Source organism: Hyperoodon ampullatus (genome assembly GCF_949752795.1).
Source record: "Hyperoodon ampullatus genome assembly, chromosome: 10".
NCBI lineage: Eukaryota > Metazoa > Chordata > Mammalia > Artiodactyla > Ziphiidae > Hyperoodon > Hyperoodon ampullatus.
Window position 1 is genome coordinate 84,580,169 of NC_136923.1, and position 20,350 is coordinate 84,600,518.

A 20,350-nucleotide genomic window follows, 5' to 3' on the forward strand; every position below is an offset into this window, starting at 1 on the left:
GTAGAGCGCTCGCTTAGCATGCGAGAGGTAGCGGGATCGATGCCCGTATTCTCCAGCTTTATGTTCCGCCTGTTGTTTGGCCTTTGTTTCCATGCTTCTGTAAATAAACACCTTGCTACAACGTTACCACATAAGGGCCCACTTCCTAATTGATGGCTGCTCCCTTGTCTCCAGTGAGAGGATAGGGAAGGTTGGGCTCTTTGAGATTTCTCTAGCCTTTTGAAGATTTGAATATTGGTCTCTGCCAGGTGGATTTACAAATCTACACTTGAATTATTTATGCATTAATATTACATTTTTATTCTCAGAATCTATTTCCCACATGTATGACCTATTGAGGGCCACCTCAAGTTCTTACAACTGGAACAAATAATTTCCATTTCTTAATGAAATTTTGAAGAGTCAAAAATATGTAGGTATGTTTGAGGTTTGGTTTTTTTACATTCACTCGTCCTCTTTTGGAGTCATCTGGCTGTTTCTACGGGGATGGTGGGGCCTCTACTGCCAATTGATACTGGAATATTGCAGAATATGGCCCAATTATGGGAGGGAAATTGCAGTGGAGAACTTGTTTGGGTTGGAATCTATGGTGCGTTGGTGAGAAGCTCAGTCCAGGACTATCTAATAAAATTTGCAACCAAGGCCCACATTATCTTTGAAAATTGGACAATTTTTCTTGTTTACTCTTTTGCCCTCGAGTCGCTTTCAAAGAGCAAGGGAGCTACCAGTTTAGACCAAAGTGGGTAGAAAATTCTATCAATTTTCCCCTTGTCTATTATTTTTAATTCTAAATTTTTTCTCTTCTGCAGTGGTTCTCAAACCTTGCAACACATTAAAATCACCTGGGAGCTTTTAAAACTACCAATGCCTGGGTCCCACCTTCAAAGTGGCGCAACTAAAGGCGCTTTGTTAAATAGTCCCAGGTGATTCTGACATCCACCCACTTTTCTGCGCCAGGGTTGAGAATCACCTTTACATAATTAAACGGAGAAGGGGGAGTAGTGCCCCAGGGTCTGTGGGCGACTGCCAGTAGTTGCGCGTCCACCTGGGAAAAAAACAAAAAAAACCTTCGGAGAGACTCGGGACTCTAATACCACGAGAGGGCGCCCGTGCCCAACCAGTTACTAACCGTTGGTAAGCTATGTTCCTAGCAGGCCGCCCCTCCCCTAGTCTTGGGATGCCGGGTAGGGTGGCGGAGACTTGTCACTGGATCCCTTACTTAGGGGCCCACTTCTGATCCGTCTGGTTGGGTCTCGGGACTTCTTTGCGGCACGGGCCCTTTATGAACTATGGGCCTGAAGTTTGATCGCGTATTAGTAATTATTACAGAGAATAATAATTTAAAAAATTAGATTCGTTGCACACTGAGATTAGTCTTAAAAAGATGCACAGCAAGGATATACATAGCTGAGATAGACCTTTTTAAGGGTGAGGGTGAAAAAAAAACCCACACAGAAAACGTAAACTCCTTCGAGCCGGATTCGAACCAGCGACCTAAGGATACCTAAGGTAGGGATTAGTTAATTACAGTCCTCCGCTCTACCAACTGAGCTATCGAAGGAATCACAGTGGCTGTTCACCCACAGAGCATGCCATCTCTGCGTGAGGTTGGAGAGCCATTGCTGCTTATTGTTTTATTCACCAGTGCTGTTGATTAGGTCTGCTCGAGTGGCCTCCACGTTGTTTTGTAACCCAGCACTCCTTCACAGGACCACTGCCCTGGACCAAGGAGAAAACGGTAGCACCCACTGGTTTGCAAAAAAGAAAATAAAATAATGAGGTATGAGGAACTGACAAAAATTTACCAATGAGTGTCTTTTACTGTGATGAATGAATTTAAATAAGCAATCTTAGATAGAATTTGAAGTACTTTAATCTGCAATTTTAACAGATAATTAACAGAAGGAGGAGGAGGAAGAAAACAAGCACAGGGTTAAACTCTTCAAAACCATACTAAGACGTTCTTAATTGACACTTAGTCCCTGTAGATAAACCAGACGAACACACTAATTCTAAACTCAGAAAAAAACTGTCGATGGGACGCTAAAATATTTTTAAAATTATCTTAACAAGGTAGAAAGTAATGTCATTCAAACACTAATTTTACAAAATGTAAGTCTAGTCTAATTTTCTGTGACAGTCTGAAGCTCAGAATGGCTATTACTCTCATGTAAGTGAAATCCACTTGAGGTGGCAACCGACGTCAGGAATCTTTGTTCTTCACGTTCCACTAAAAATCATTACATTGTCATACAGTGGAGCCATACACATAGGACAAACGATCCCCCTTGTGCAAGTGGAACATTGAGACCAGTGTTCACTCCTCTATGGCACAAGATTTTCTTTTTCTGAATTGGAATTAAAAGCAAGTTGCTAATCACTTAATTTAGCCATTTAGCTCCTCAAGTCTTCATGAAACATCTGTTTTGAGGAGGCTAGTCTGAATAAATTAAATATAAAATTTTATCTCCTCCCCAACTCCAATTGACTAAGTTATCCTATTTTATAAATGTATTTAGTACTATCCATTTTGTAAAAATACGCTTTTACAAAAAGGATCCATTCCTTCCTTCCTTTTCTCCCACTCCACATTATAGAAGATTCAGACAGAGAGAAAGCTAGACAGGCCTTATGGAGCCTTGAGAAAAGAACAAGCAGCAGATTTGAGGGATTCTGAGGAGTGTGTGTGTATGTGAATAACTTGAATTCTTGTAGGTCAAGAATCACGTCTGGTTCTTCCATATATATCTAGCCTTCTTTTCCATATATTTACACAATAAAATATAACTGTGAAAATATAAGAAGCAGGAAAGTTTTGGTGTTCCTTTCTTTTTCGCCTTCCTCAGTATTCTTACATGCAGGTGGGGGATGAATTTCGAATCCTACCACAATAGGGAAGAACAAATATGACTCCATACTGGATATGTTTCTTTTTCTTTAACCTTTGCATTCTATTAGTTTTGCTATAAATTAATCACTAGAGGGACGTTGCCTAAGCCTTCAAGTATACATAATGGCCCGTCTCTTGGAACCCTGCCTCCCATGCCTCAGGGGTTAAGCTAAAAATACCCTTGCTTAGCTCCCTGGGAAACATCCTGACCTACCCTCCCGGTGAAAGGCTGCAGGAAAGAAGAAATTAACATATCCCCTCCGGTGCCTGGCCGGAACCAGGAAATATTTGCAACACCTTATCACCTTTTTTACTTTATCTCCTCACCTCCCCCTCTTTTTTCCATAAAAGAAACTAGCATCCAAACCCAGGCAAGATGGTTCTTGAGGACGTTTGTCTTCCATCTTCTCGGTCCGCCGGCCTTGCCCCAATACTGTAACAGGGAAGAGCAAAATCTGACTGCAATGTTGGATCTGTTTCTTTTACTTTGACCTTTGCTTTTCATTGCTTTTGTTCGGTCTATAGCTATAGGCATACATAATGGCCTGCCTCGGGGAACCCTGCCCCTCTGCCTGAATGTTAAATTAAAGTGCCTTTGTTCAGCCCACAGGGAAACACCCTGACCCTGCGCACCTGTGAATGGCTGCAGAAAAGCAGAAATTAACGCCTCTCCTCCCCGAGGATGGCCTAAACCCGGAGGTATTTTGCAAGACTTAAGGCCTTTTTACTTTACTTCCTCATCCCCTCCCTTTCTCTGTACTATAAAAGAAACTAGCGTCCAGCCCCTGATAAGATGGTACTCCGGGACGCTTAGATCACTATGTTATCTGATGCCTGGCTTTCCGAATAAAGTCACTATTCCGTGCCCCCAAAACTTGTCTCTCAATTTATTGACCTGTCATGCGGCAAGCAGTGCGAACTTGAACTCGGTAACATATACACAACAGTGACCTTTAATATTAACAAACATGCATTGAGCACTGACTATTCCAATCACCATGCTAAGTGCTGGGAACACACAAAGGCAAATAAGATAAACTCTGTCCCCAAAAGGTGTCAAATTGAAAAGCTCAAACAGTAAGTTTGAGTCAATCATGGAGGTAAAGATTTTTAGCTTTGAAAGCTCTGACTCAAAACGCTTGGTATTTAAGTTAATGGGACCTCTCTTGTTGGTAGTTTAGACCATACTATATAATAAAAGTGTATTCTACTAATGTAAACATTTATCTTTTAGAGAAAGTCCTAGGACTCTGAACTCTGGAATCAGCTGATTATGAAAATATGTTCTGGCATACATATGTTTTCCTCTTTATTTCATGTTCAAAAAATAATACTGGCTTGTTTCTGGAATGCCTGAGCTATTGTCACCTTGGGCTGCTGGTGCAGATAATACTCTTGTGTAGAATACTTCCTTTTTCCTTTACCTATGACCCCAGCTTTCCAAGTTTGCTCTGGAACAGGATTAAGCCCCTGACTTCTGTCTCTTGTTTACTCTTCTCAACTACCAAGACTTCCTGAAGCACACCTGACTATACAATTTGCCATTGATAACCTCTGAACAGACCTGTGTATTCACAAAATTGTAGTTGTGTCTGCCTTTGCTTTTCTTCCAGAGACTGTCCTCCCAAGTTCAGACCTAACTGTAGGCTAACATGTTCTTGTAGGCAGCCTCCAAATTACTGACCTGGCTTTTCTTTCATATCTGGCTCAGTCCAGTATCAGTCAAGCTCTAGTTATGAATAGAGAGTCTGTGGACTCTGCTTTCAGATTATCTGTCCTAAGGAAAAGCCACTAAGTTTTTTTTTTAGTTAATTTGATAAGATTTATTAAACAATGTTATCTATATAAAAGATTATTAAGTATCCTAAAGGCAATGCAACTAAGTTATTCTTTCAACAAATATGTGAGAGCTTACTGTGTGTCAAATTCCTGAATTCCGAAATGTCGTAGTGTGTTTTGCTTTTTTTGTCCCCCCTACTGTAGACTGAATATTGTCCCCCCCAAACTTATATGTTGAAACCTTAACACCCACCCCCCAGTGTGGCAGTATTTGGAGTAAGGAAGTAATTAAGGTTGGATTGGTGTTCTTAAAAGAAGAGACATCTGGAAGCTCACTCCCTCTTTCTTCCACTGAGGATGTGGCAAGAATGCAGCCCTCTACAAGCCAAGAAGAGAGCTGTCACCAGAAATTGAATCAGCTAGTGCCTTAATCATGGATTCCTCAGCCTCTAGAACTGCAAGAAAATAAAATTTTTCAGTTTAAGCCACGCAGTCTGTGGTATTTTGTTCTGGTAGCCCAAGCAGACTAAGACACCAGCCCCCAACCTGTGCCCTTTTTAACCACCTTTAATCAAGGACTCCTTTGCAGTTGACGTGTTATGTCTATGTTAGCTTGTGCTCAGGACCGTGCTCAGGACCAAGCTCAAGATGGCCTTGGCCTTGGAGATGTTGGCACAGGCCTTGAGTTCAGAAATGCAATTTTTAAGTATGTCAACTCAACTTTAACAATATAGCCAAAGGGCCATAAGAATGGGAAAAAGCAGTCTGTTCCAAGCAACTAAAAAATGTTTACAAACCAGAAATCCATTAAGTTAATTGACAACAGGACATGTGGCTTATTAACACCAGCAATACTTGTTCCTCTATCTAGGACATCCCTTTATAGTTTTCATCATACCAGGGAACCAAAACATTGAGCTGAGGCTGCTGGGTGATCAAGAGTTCAGGCTTTACAATAAGACTTAGGGCTTAATACCCACAACATGTAGTCTGTAAATCTTCAATGACTGTTCTCTCTAGTAAGTAGAATATTCATATGAGTCAGATACAGGGCCTCTGTTCCCTTGATTTTACTGGATAAACACTGGTAATTTCTTAACTCAGTTTCTGTCACCATCACCTATTTTTTAAAACAGTCACTCCAAGCACCTTCATTTCCTAATGCTAGACAGTTAAAATACAACTGAGAATTTAATTTTCACTTGAGTCAGTTACATTCACCCAGTAAGTAAATGACAGCCTTCTTGAAGGCACGGCCCATGTTATATGCATGTTTTCATTTTAAGTATCCAACAGGGAAAAGGTGCTTAACGAAAATACGTTCATCAATTAATTTGAAAGATGTCTTGAGACCTGGAAAACAGTCAAGGCTCAGTGTACTCTTCTAGGAAAGTTGTTTCTTGTCCATCCATTTTAAGTTGACTCATGATTCTCGGTTTCATCGTGTATGTACTGACAATACTTCCAAGTTGTAGGGAGTCTACCTAGTTTAAAACATGTGATTTCATGTGCCCAACCATAGGTGCTATTCATCTAAATAGGTAAAATATGGAATAGTTTTAAAACTGAATATAACATCACATGGAGCAAGGAATATATTAACAATATTCAGGTTCCTGAGTAAAGAAAAAAGGAAGGTTTGGATGGGGGAGGATGGAGAGTGGTAAATTGTCCTGTCTCCAGCATGCTCAGAAGTGGGCATTCTTTCAATACAATATTGATAGTTCTGGGACTCTTGGTCTCAATGGGTGTAGACAGCATTATCAGATTTTCAAAGCGACATAAATATTGTTAACATCTAACTCATTTTGCTCTGATTATACACTAGGCAACCCTTCGTATGAATTTTGCCTTCCCAAATTTGAGGGCAAATAAAAACACACTGGGCCACTTAGTTTTTTTTCTTAGTATAAATTTATAAAGCTGGTATTCTGACTTTAAAGTTATTCTTGACTAGCCTTCACACTCCCATTCAAGAGAGAATGGCAGAAATGCAATTTGGACTATAAAAAACAGGCTTAAGTCTTTTAGATTTTATTTTGTAGGCAGTTGCAACCTGTTGTGGGTTGGTTGGTTCTTTTACTTGCCGAAGGAAGGGAAGAAAGGTTGGAAATAGCACTATCTAAAAGGAGGTCCATTGTGCTGTTTAGGTGTGGTTGATCAGGAGCTGAAAGGGTGTATGAGGTAGTGGTAATAGAAAATCTGTCTCCCGTTATTACATAATGACACTTGCTTGGGCCAGAAAGTAGTCACCATTCTCAAAACTCTCCATGGACATTGCTGCTTCTGAGCCTCTGCCCATCAAACTGTTTCCTTTGTTTGGATCGTCTCCACCTTCACACTACCTTTTCCAACATCCCTGCATCCTAAACCCTTTTCGGTGGGGATAGTGCTTCAGAATCATCCCAGGAGCCTAAATGCCCTACCAGAGACCAGGTATCTCTAGTTATCCAAACAAAAGCTCTAATAAGCCGGAGAAGTGCGTTGCCGCCAGGGGGCGACGAAGCTTAACGCTGCAGGAGTCACAGAGCTGGCTGGAATACTTCAACAGAGCCAGTAAACCACAGCTGGTCACCGGGATTCCACAATTCAGTACTTTCTAAAATTTCTCGTTTGACAACGGTGAGGCACTTTGTTTTGGAGATAGAGGAAGGTGCAGAAATGTAGCTGAGAACAAAAGATTGAAGGATTACTCGCCCAACGTGGGGCTCGAACCCACGACCCTGAGATTAAGAGTCTCATGCTCTACCGACTGAGCTAGCCGGGCACCCTGAAAAACAGCTTTTCCCTCTGTGAATTAAGAGACTATAAAATTCTCCTTGGACTGACAGGGATTAATAGGACTAGATTTTTTGACTGTTTTTGTTATATAAGATGATATGAAACGCAAAGAATGTAAGCATTATCTGAAATTATTGGCATGCATTCCATTCGCTTTCACTACATCTTCCCTCTTCGCCTCATTCTCACCAACATGTCTTGATAGAACACAAAATGCTTCCGGAATCCAAGAGTCGGAATCTCTGAACGCTCTAAGGGTGAGCCCAACTCTGGCATTCCCAGAGCTCCAGGCCTGGTTGCCAATGTGGCTCCAAGCTCAGTCCCAAAGGTCAGGTCCTCGAACCAAAACACTGCACTGGGCCTTCTCTGTAACCCACTGAGACATTCCTCTCCTGTTTCTATCACCTGTCAACTCTGGTCCCTCTTGCCACGCTGTGTAAATGTGGTCCTAAAGGAATTCCCTGCGGTTTTCTCCCTCCTTTTCAGGCCGCTTGTTCTTGTTCATTTGTTGTCCTTCTCCACAATCAGGGCTTGCACACACAAAAAAGGGAGGCGGGAAGGGGTGTTGCAATTGCATTTTAATATAAAATATTTGACAACCACTGGAATATAGGATCCAGTGATTTTTGTGTATTTTGTTTACCACAGACTGCAAAAGCTCATTGATTATAATAGATGCTAAACAAATATCTGTTTAAAGAGTGTACCAACAGTACGCTCCTGGAAGAGAGAAAAAGTGCCCCTTCTCAATAATGAAGCAGAGCCCCTATTCCTGAATGATGGAGGAATACGCAACGAGGAAAGCTGAAATAACTTGTAAAAAGGTTTCCAGCACCCCAGCTCTATACGTCAATATTTGATTTTTCCATTTGAACCCATTTCTTTGATGTGATGAATGAATGATGGATGACATTGAATTGATATGACCATCGTCTTCCTATACTTTTTTTAATTTTAAAAATATAATGTTTATTACCTGGATTTTTAAAAATTAACTTTTATTGGAATATAGTTGCTTTACAATGTTGTTTCCTATACATTTCATATGACCACAACCGTGGAGTCGAAATTCTAGAATAACCAGAAACCTTTGCCTTTGCAAGAGTCAATTTAGAGCTGATGGAAAACTGAGTAAGAGCCAAAACTGAAAAGTACGTCTCTCTTAATTAGAAGAGTTATCTAGTTACTTATTGGAATCAAGTGCATATACAGCCTACATATTTCTACATGAAAAATATAGCAGTTTAATTTAACAGCAGATGTACCAATTTCTTTTGAGTGAGTTTAATAAGAAATTCAACCTCGGGTGTAGGCCGCAAAACCTGGGCTCGTCCGGGATTTGAACCCGGGACCTCTCGCACCCTAAGCGAGAATCATACCCCTAGACCAACGAGCCGCCTGTTTGGAAGCTTTGTCTAAACAGATTAAATATTTACTTCTCCTAAATATGTCTCCGTTTTTCTTTTGTACTTGGATATACAACATTTTTTTCCCGCCTCTGTTTCTCTTTGTTTCTGTCTCCCTGCTACCCTCCCTTCCTAGTTTTAAAACCAGATCGACTTGGCTCAGAAGTTCCCTGGATTTCCCCACAACCGAATCCTTCAAAGATTGGTCTGTATAAAGCCTTATTTCTCAGAGATCGCTGATCCACCCTTTGTAAGAAACAACCGTGGCGTTTATTTAAAATAAAGAAACCTGTAGTCTTCCTCAAATCTACTGAGTCCAAGTCGCTGGAGGTGAGGCCCAATAAGCTGCATTTTTGACAAGCTCCCTAACTCCTCTTGGCTTGATCTCAGTATTTTCCACGGAAAACAGTGAAAATTCACTCAACGGGATATAAAGTTCTGAGGTCGTGAATGAATAAAGAAAATTCGTTGTACAAGGAACAAGGGGATACATAATTAGTGTTCAGAAAGTCGGTTTTGGTGGAAAATGAGACTGATTCAAGAGGCGTAACATCGAGAAGTGGACGAAACAGAGGGTCCGCTGGTGTCGGTCAACGTGGACCAACTGGTTGGTGACAGACGGCAAAGTAGATTCTGGAAAAGGGCTTAGTCCTTTCTTACCTAAAAAAATCAAAGTAACAAGAAAACACTTTTCCCAATATGGGAGTCCTCCCTTCATGTGAGGGATGATCTAACCGAATAGAAATCCTCAACTGAGCAATCGGAGATCATGAACACTGCCTTTTCACACTTGCCCCGCATCTCAGTATGTTTTCAGACTATTTCGAAGGCAGTGTTTGGCCACTAAACACACTGGTGACAGTTTTTCCTTCTAACGAACTTAATAACTCCTAAGGTGTCTTGCTGCTTTTCTGCTTCTCTTGGACAAAATTTTGAGCAATCTGTCTTGCTCAGAGACGTGTGCTCTGGACTCCCTAGGATGGTTTGGACTTGTGCAAAGTGGCAAAATGTCTTTTGTGGAGATACCGCAGGCTGTCTCGTAGGACTGTCATTGGACAGTTTGGCTAGAAAGTAAAAGTATTCCACGGTTAAATTACAGTGGTGGTCAAAAGGTGGTTGTGGCCCGTACGGGGATCGAACCCGCGACCTTGGCGTTATTAGCACCACGCTCTAACCAACTGAGCTAACCGGCCACTTGCTCTCACTTTGTTTTGGAAGCTTTTACAAGAATCTTTTCTCGTTCTCGATGTTCTGATAATAGGAATAGTATGGTGCATTTGAGCTGCTGGATTCGCCTACACCAAACAAGGCTTCGTCCTTTTCCCAACATTTGTCCTACTTTTCAGTACCATGACTCAGCAACAATACCCCCTCCTCCCCTTTGAGTGTTTTCAGACCAGTTACCTCAGCTAGCCGTTCATTAATGGATCCTGGGAAAGTTTCCAAGTTGCTCCTCTTCCGCCATCTGTCCATTGGGTGTGTTTTGCTGAGTTTCCAATTTCATTCATTACAGATATCCTAAAAAACCTCAAAGGTATCCTGTTTCCTTCTCTACGTATACAGTTCTATGCGCTGTGGCTAAAAGAGTACCGAGAAAATTAGAGGAGAATACAAAGTAAGTATTAATGTTTTTAAACGGCAATTTCTGATTATGTAGGTAAAAGTACCTGGAGATGCCGGGGATCGAACCCGGGGCCTCATACATGCGAAGCATGCGCTCTACCACTGAGCTACATCCCCGTCCTACTCAGGCTGCGTTTGTAGCGCTTCCCAATTCTTTGAATCTGAATTTTTTTCCCCCTCTGCAGCTCTAAGATTTTCTGAATGCTTAAATTAAATTCTCCTTTGCTTATTCAGCAAAATCTTGATATAGTTAATGGGGCAACGTTCATGGGCATTCCGAGTGGAGAAAGCCTTCCAGTCATTGGACCCTTGTCAAGCACTTAACTTAGAGACGGGACGAAATCTGACGAGAAAAAAGAGAGTGGGACTCTCCTTTAAAAGCTTGTTTCCTTTTTTCTTTTTCCTTTTTTTCCCCTCTCCAAAGACAGCTGAGACCCAGCACGAAATCAAATCGCTCCCTCAGTCCCTAGACCTATATTCAGATATCCAAAGCGCGGCCGAAAGGTGATTTATTTATCCCTTAAAAGCATCAACATTGGATTGGCTTCCTTTTGAAAGTGTTTGGGCCCAAATGTAGAATATTTGACTTGTTTCTCTGGAAAGCCTAGGAACTAAAGGCCACCTTCTGCAGTTTTTGACTGCACTGAATTCTATATGGTACTATAGAATATATCTCTATATGCTACTTAGAGATATAGTGTTTATACATATAGCATATATCTAAACTAGAGAGAGAGAGAAAGATACAATTTGGGGAGACATTATAATTAATGTAATATGGTTTTATCGCGGCCTTAAAGCCCTTCACTGTGGCTGAGTTTCTATGCCAAGCATTTTCTGAATAACCAGCTCTGAACCGGAATCACAGGCGAAATGCCTAAAATCGTTCTGAATGTATGCATAAATTGACTATAGTTGATGTGGAAGGCGCTTTTTTTTTCCATCCTGTGTGAGCCCGGGTAGCTCAGTTGGCAGAGCATCAGACTTTTAATCTGAGGGTCCAGGGTTCAAGTCCCTGTTTGGGCGTTGCTGATTTCTTTTCCTATTCCTATATATTCATCACAAAAGAATAGTAACAGAAAGGAAGGTAAACTCAAATCACAAGCCGATTTCCCTAAAATAAAAAGAGGGGACCCTGAGCATGGCATAGTTATCACAACCTAGGACCTTTTCAGAAAATAGAAGGGCCTTTTAGCAGGAAGCCACAGCACAAAACATTTCATCTAGAGCTCGAGTAAAAGTTTCATTAACAATGGTAACAAATTATTAAAGGCCAAACTCTTTCTTGAAAAGCAACCAATGTGCAGAACTGCTCGCTCTTCTCTACATTGGTGTGCTCCTCTAGGAGCTCAGCTCTGGGGATGCCCAGGTAAACTGTATAGAGGAGGTGGTGCCATACTCAGGATTCATGGCCTAGGGGCAGTGCTTTCCAAACATTTTTGGCCATGACTAGTTTGTAGTTTAGTTTACACCTGGACCCATACACACATGTGTAACAGGAACAAAAGTTGCCTGAATTACCACTTACCACATGCATTGCATTCTATTTCAGATTCCATGCTATTCTCAAAAATGCTGGGTGATACCCATGCTTAAATTCATTTTATATCTCCCTCATTGAGAAACACTGGGCTGTAGGGTGATCATAAAGATGAAACATAACATATAGTACAGAACAATGGGTACTGTGCTTGTTGCCGAGTCCAAGCTCAGACCGCTAGCAGAATCACAGCCCAATAAATTGAGAAACGGGTTGCTGGGGCAAGGAATAGCGACATTATTCAGAAAGCCAGCAGACGGAGAAGATGGTGGACTAGTGTCCCAAAGAACCATCTTCCCTGAGTTAGAATTCAGGCTTCTTTTACACTAAAAGGGGAGGGGGCAAAGTCCTGGTTCTAGGATGTGTTAATTTCTTCCTTCCTGCAGCCATTCATAGGTGGGCCTGGTCAGGAGGTTTCCTGTGAGCTAAACAAAGGTATTTTAGCTTAACGCTCATTACATGGGAGGAAGGGTTCCCAGAGATGAGCCATAATGTATAAGCTAAGCTTATAGGCAACATCCCTTTAGTGACTAACTTGTAGCAAAAGCAATAGAATACAAAGGTTAAAGTAAATTATTCTTCCCCATTACATGCTGAGTAACCTGCCTATACTGCCTTTTCCTCTAAATCCAAGTTCACTCTTCTAGAGGACCCAAAGCCTCAGGTCACCCGAGCACAGGGGCACCAACACCATCTGTGCCCTGCTAGGAACTACTAAAGCAGCATAACTTGGCAGCCCTTGATTGAGACCTCGTTTGGTAACTCCCCAAAGCAGAAATTTCATCCCAATGGATCCAGCAGATAACAGACAAATAAGATTTTACTTTGCTATTAAAAATTATCAAACAAGTTATAAAACCTCTAGAAAAGAATAACAGAACGCTCCTGTCATGTGTCTTGTTGGCATGGTAGGCAGCATATGAGCCTCATAATGTGAGAGCCTCGAGGCCAATCCTCAGAGAGTGTAGCATTTTGCAGCAAGAAAATACTGCAGAAGAAGTAACCCAATGTGATCATCATTATTATTGCTGTTAGAGTCACACAAGAAATCTTTTCTTTAAGCGTTTGTCACCTTGTAACTTTGATAAGGCCACACACCTGTAGATGAAAGCTTTTTCTGTCTGTAAGGAAGACCATTTGGGCTGTGACCCCACAAGTTTTTTTTTCCTTTTGTTTTTTACAATGCTCCAAGCTTTTTGAAAAGAAAAGAAACTTCCTCTAACTTTAATTAAACTTTCCTCTTTCTCACAACATTTTAAAAATGTTTCTCACAACATTTTTAAAATAAGCGGTGGCGGGGGGCGATCACAAAATTGAATATTTCCAGATGATTCCAACCTGGTCTCAGAGAGTGTGCCAAGCAGTAAAATCAAAATGTTGAGCTGCTACACTTCTTGAGAAGATGAAGGACTTACCGATATGTCAGTATGTATACTTAGCTGAGAGTCAAAAGATTCTATTCGCAGCCTTTGGGGGAAGTTTGAGATAGAAAGAGAAGACAATCACTTGAGCTTTTACATTTTGCCGCTTGGATCTTAGTGGGCTGAGACACCAGCCTTCCTGAGCTGATTGTTATCTGTGTGCAACCTGGATGTGATTGGTTGACTGACAGACTTGCCAAGAATGTTACTCCAATTCCAGGAGTCAAGCAGCTTATATAGTAGGTAGTTACAAAATGGCACTGGATTAAATTAACAGATAAATTATATCTCCATCCTACACTATTCTCTCCATCTCTAAACCTGTCCCCATTAGCCTGGATATCTTCAAACACTTAAAATCAATGAGTTCTGGGTAGGGGATTAAGAGGTGCAAACTACTACGTATAAAATAAATAAGCTACAAGGATATATTGTACAGCACAGGGAATATAACCAATGTTTATAATAACTATAAATGGAGTATCATCTTTAAAAATTATGAATCACTATGTTGTACACCTGAAACATATACTATTGTAAATCAACTATACCTCAATTTAAAAACAAATGGAAAAAAAAAACTCAACTAATTCTAATAATTTGCTTTACCAGTCAAAACCTGCATCCTCCATTCAAAAAGCCTAGGTACCTTGAGGTAGTGCCTAGAGGGAAAACCTACTAGAAGATTCCATGGGTCATTTACTCTTTTATTAGGCAGGTGACTTTAGATAAACCTTCAGATTCCCAAGCTACACTGTCAACCACACTTCTTTTCTACTGTTTATTAAAATATATATATATATTTAAAAAAAACAGAAAAAGCGCGCAAATAACTAATGTAGATGTCAACAGTTCTGTGGAGGTTCTTTGGAGCTTCTGGCCTGTTAAGGTAAACTGGCCTCACTCTTTTTCACTTGAGATCTCACATACCCTCCACCCAACTCATCTAGTCTTGGAAGACTTTGTTTAAAAACAAAACTCAGCTAGTGAAAACAACTCATTGTTAGGAGATAATTCGTCATGGATCCCTCACATTTCTGCATGTATTGCTAGTGAGGCACTGACTGTCCTTTGTTCTGGATTATCTTTTCAAGGATGCTTATATAGCAAACACCGTTGGAAGACAGAGATAATGTTTCTCTCCAGAGCAACAGGCAGGCATGCTTACTGCTCATTATTAAAGAATTGGGATCCCCAGGTTTAGGGTTTCCGGCCTGTAACACAATCCACTGAATGTACAGATGTCATGTGTTGCCCTCTGGAAGTTAGAGGTGGGGAATCAGAGAAAATATGCTGATAATCTGGTTATTGCTATTCCTGGAATGATAAACTGTGCATTGTCTCTGACCCAGGAGTCTCGTGAGTTGAACCAGCATCCATGAAACTGTGCGTGGCAGGCTAACTTAACAAGCTGAGCTCGCAAGTTGGGTAAATTTCAGACCTTTCACGTTTCTTTACACTCATCAGTCTCTCCCCTCTCCTCTTCTCTCTCGTATATTCCTTATCTCAGTTAGTTTTACAACTGTCCACATAAATGCCAAAGCTAGGAATTAGGGTCCCTTCTCAGACTCCTTTCCCTCCCTTACCCCACTCTTTCATATCCAATCCCTAACGAAGTCTACCTTTTAAATACTTAAGAGGGAGGATGCAGGGAATTTTGTGAAAATTTTTCCATTTCGGCTCCAACCTACCACCCAAATTCAAGTTCTTGTCATCTCGTGTGAGGAGTATGGCAATTGTCTTATAAACATCTTTTTTAGCAAGGGAGGCATGTGTTCTGCCTCATCCACCTGAAAGTCCTTTTTTTAGGCCTGAATAAAGCAGTATACTTTACAGGAGGGAAACCTCCACTTCCAATATCCTCCTTCTAATTCAACCATACAAAGGTCAACGACACAGAGGTTTTTGTAAAATGCAAATCTGATCTGGCTTTTCCCCAGGGCTAAAACTTTCAAGATCAGCAGGATAAAATCTGAAATCCTTTGCAAGAGAAAGACCTTCTGAACTGCTTTGCCTCTGGTGTATTTCTCCCCACAACCTACTTCTTTGTTCTTATGCTTCATCTTACCTCAACTTAACCTGTGGCTGCAGGGTTGTGGAAGGATATGGGCACTTTCTAGGTCTTCTTATCAAAGGTCATGCCTAGAGCTAAATCCTTTGGGCAAAGCAGCCTTTGAGTCTTTCCTTGCAAGGATGGATGGTTTAGAAACGATGGAGTCAAACTTTGGAGCTTTTCACTTCTGCTTTTTTCTACTCTTCCTTCAGATGGAACAGCTTTTTCTCTGTCTCTGGGAGCTGAGTACCATCGCTCTCTGGTGAAGGCAAGGCCCTTGGACCTGCGTTGTAGTCTTGGCACATAATTGAAGCTCTAAAAATATTTGCTGGATAAATCAAGGAATTAATCCTTAAAAACATGTCATCCTCTCTTTCTCTTCGAGTTGCCAACCCCCTACTCCCTACAACCACCAAATTCACGTTTTCCTTTCCTTTATACCTCAACTGGAGTGTGCAGACAGCACTCTTTTAGAACTCATATATAAATGACTGAATTTATATATATGTGTATGTATATTTATATATAACAAAATGTTATATATATGTAACCCATATATAACATATATTTAGTTATATATGTTATATGTTATTAACTAAAATTAATTTAGTTAATAATGCTGCATTACATCTTTGAAAGTTGCTAAGAAAGTAAATCTTAAAAGTTGTCAAAAGAGAAAAAATTTTTGTAACTATGTAAGGTGATGGATGTTAACTAGATTTATTGTAGTGATCATTTCACAATGTATACAAACATCGAATCATTATGTTGTACATCTGAAACTAATACAATGTTATGTCAGTTATACCTCAATAAAAAATAATTTTAAAAAAACGACTGAATTAATGGGTTGAACTCTTGATTTATCTTTGTGCTCCTTCAGGATTTCATTTGATTAACTTCATCATGGTCACCTAAAAGAAATTTGAACAGATGCGAGAAAAGTTATAATAAAATTACTAATATCTACATGTTAAGAGGGGACTTTGTGCCAGGCACTGTGTTAAGCACTTTTGCAGGTTTTCTTAACTTGGGGACTGGTGAACTTGGATAGGAAAAAGAAATTACATCTTTAATATCTCTAACCTCTAACTGAAATTTAGCATGTCCTTCACGGATGAATGTTGGCAACAAATTACAGTCAGAAGATAAGTACCTGCGGCTTTGTCACTAAGAAAAGTTACATTTTCATACCCCATATTTGAGATATGAAGTATGTTACAAATATCTCATACTTAACTGTTTCGAAGTTACAGTAGTTATAAGACGGGTCTTGATGTTTCATATTTAATATATTAATGAAGAAGCACACGTGTTACTATACCGCAAATTATTTTGTTTGATAACTGTTTCTGTAGTATAATTGGTTTTCTTTGTTATCCTACTTTAATGCTTTTTAAAATATAATTTGAGAAGGGCTCCATTGGCTTCGTCACGAAGCCAGAGGGCTCCCAGGCACCGAAAAGGTTAAGAAGCCCCGCGTCCGCAGCGACCGCCGGGTGCTGGCAATGCCCTTGGCCCAGACTTCACTGAAGGGGACTCGGGGTTGGAGACCGGGACCGGAAGCCCGAGCAAGCTCTGCGTAGGGTCTGAGGAGCAACCCAGGGAAAGAACTTCATGGTCCCAGCTTCCAGCCGGGCCGGCGCGAGGCGACTCCGAGCAGCACGGACTTCGGGGCGACCTAGAAGGGCTCGGAAGTGTGTCCCGGCGCCGTGCGGCCGCAGGGGCGGGGCGTCGGGGTGCGCATCTGGCCGCGTCTGCGGACAGTTCAAGTACGGCGTTTGTAGGTCATTTGCATGACCCCGGGTGGAAGCCATCTCAGGGTCTGCTAGGGAATGACGTACATTTCCCAAGGAGCACAGCGACCACTGTTGAGACTAGAACGAAGGGCGGACAAGGCAGATACGAAAAATGTTTCCCTCCCTCTTTTTTCCAACTCTTACGGGACCAATGCCTCAATTCTGATGGTCAGAATTTGATTACTGAAAACTCTGGATCACTCAGCCTGTTTCATGTCAGACACCCAAATTCTCAGAGTATTAATAAACCAGGAATGTTAATTTATGAATTTACAAATAGGAATGTAAATGCCAAATGGATCAGAAGAGTGGGCAAGGGAGATTTAAAGGCTAATTTATAATTTCCTAATTTGTTCTTCTCCACTTCATAAGTATTTGTCTAAAAAATTATCATCCTTGTACAGAAATAACATCCCTTCTAGCTTTATGTTGCTAGAGATACACTAAAATTCTAAATTCCATGACCACTTTTCCCCTGGAATTCATTTTCCTTGCATTACTAATCTTCTTCATTGGAAATTACAACTGTTTAGCTTGTAGAATATTATTACTTACATTTGACTGTTTCCTAGTGGTATCTTGGGAAATTCCTTAATTTACTCAGAAACACCAAATATATTTTTGGATGGATTACCTTTGAGGTTATACCAATGATCTTTTTAACAACGAGGAGCCTTCTAGGCCTTGGAGTTCTAGACATGGGTCTTAATCTGAATTTTACTCTCACTGTATGACCTCAGGGTAAATTATTTAATCTCTGTCTCAGTTTCACTAAATATAAAAATGGGAACAGTAATATGATTCAATTCATACGGTCATGGAAATAAAATTATGCATGTTTTATAAATCACTGAGCAGAACAGTGTTTGGCAAACAAATAAGCACTTAATGAGAAATACCTTATTATTTTAAAAAGCCCAATATAACTTATTTGGTTACACATTTAAACTTTTTTTGATTCAAGAATACTTTATGGAACACCTACTACGCACAATATTCTCTTAATATCTTTGCAAATGTTACTACTCTTACTAGAAGCCTTTTACCCACCCCTTGCTTGACCAACTTGTTTTCATTTTGCTGCTTAGGTGTCAATTATGCCTCAGAAAGTGCTTCCTAAAACCCTTTCATGCTCTGGCATCAGAGTCAGGGCCTCCTGCAGTATTATCACAACACCAAGCACACAGTGGTGACTTTCCTGAATTTGACTTTGGATTCTTGACAACAGGGAATGTTTACCTTTGATCCTGTTCTGTTGTTTGGCAAAGAGAAAGCACAGATAATATTTGTAATTTACCAATTAAAATGGGGGTGGGAGGGCTTCCCTGGTGGCGCAGTGGTTGAGAGTCCGCCTGCCGATGCAAGGGACACGGCTTCATGCCCCGGTCCGGGAAGATCCCACATGCCGCGGAGCAGCTAGGCCCCTGAGCCATGGCCGCTGAGCCTGTGCGTCCGGAGCCTGTGCTCCGCAACGGGAGAGGCCACGACAGTGAGAGGCCCGCGTACCGAAAAAAAAAAAAGGGGGGGGGGGCGGGGGGTGGGAATAGTTGAGCAGAGGAAGGATGGTAATATAGCAGGACAAAGTAGAATTTCCAGCGATTCCAGCAGTTGTGACAGCCATCTAACTGGTCTTTCTCCTTCAATTCTTCCCCCCCCTTACACCCTATTGCCCATGCATCAGCCATACATACACACACACACACACACACACTGATAACTTAGATTGTGTGGTTTCTCTATTCAAAACTCTAATGGTATCCCATCATTTTCAGAGAAAAGTGAGAATGTGGAGAATCTTCCATTTTCTGGCCCCTGGCTATCTCTGCAATCATATCAACTATCACTCTTACCCTCCCTCATGCCAATTCAGCCACTTCTGCCTCCTTGTTCTTCCTCAGTATGCCAAACACATTTTCACCTCATCTCTGCATTTGCTTTTCCCTCTGCTGGAATGTTTTCCCCTCAGAGTCATGTCTCTTATTCCTTTACTTCATTAAGAGCTTATTCTTTTACTTCATTAAGAGCTCTGCTCAAATGTCATCTCATCAGAGAGGATTTCTCTAACCACCCTATCTAAATAGCACCCACTTACACTTGTTTATTTAAAGCACCCTGTCACATAAATTTGTGCATCTTCTACACCCTCCCCCACTAGAGTATAAGCTTGGTGAAAGCAGAGACTTTGTTTTGTTCACTGTTGTACCTCCAGCACTTAGACAATGCCTAGAACTAGAAAAAGGAAAAGAAGGTATAATGACTGTGAAGAAACAAAACAAAACAAAAAGAGTATATCGTTATCTATGTAGAAAGCCCCAAAGAATATACAGACATAAGAATTAATGAGTTTAGCAAGGTTGTTGAATATAAAAATCAACTTTAGCTGAAAACAGAAAATGTAGCAACTAAAAACATACCATATAAAGTAGTATCCAAAAGTGTACAGTCCCTAAGAAATATTAACAAAAGAAAACATTTATGGAGAAAATTATAAAACTTTATTGAAAGACATTTAGAAAGCCTAAACAAATGGAGAATTATACCATGTTCATGGATTGGAAGACTCAATATTATAATTAATCTATAAATTCAATACAAATCCAATAAAAATTCCACCTTTTGTTAGTTTGATTTGGAACTTGTCGATCTAATTCTAGAAGTTGTATGGAAAAGCAGTTGGCTAAGAATATAGCCAAGATACTCCAACGAAGAAAAGTTTGGTGGTGATGTTAAAGGTGGAGGTGGTATTTGTCCCAAGATATCAAGACCTTTTTCTAAAGTTGTAGTACTCAGGATTGTATAGTATTGCCACAAGGTTAGACAAATTGACCAGTGAGTCAGAATCGAAACCATCAACAGACCTCTCCCAGCTCCCCACTCCACAAAAGAAACTTGATTTATGAAAAGAGCCACTATTACAGATCAGTGGGGAAAGGATGAACTTTTCAGAAAAGTTGGGACAACCAACTGGTTGGGACAACCACTTACCATATGGAAAAAATATTATATTGAATTACTATCTCATATTTTTGCAAAAATCAGTTCAGGGAAGACTAAAGAC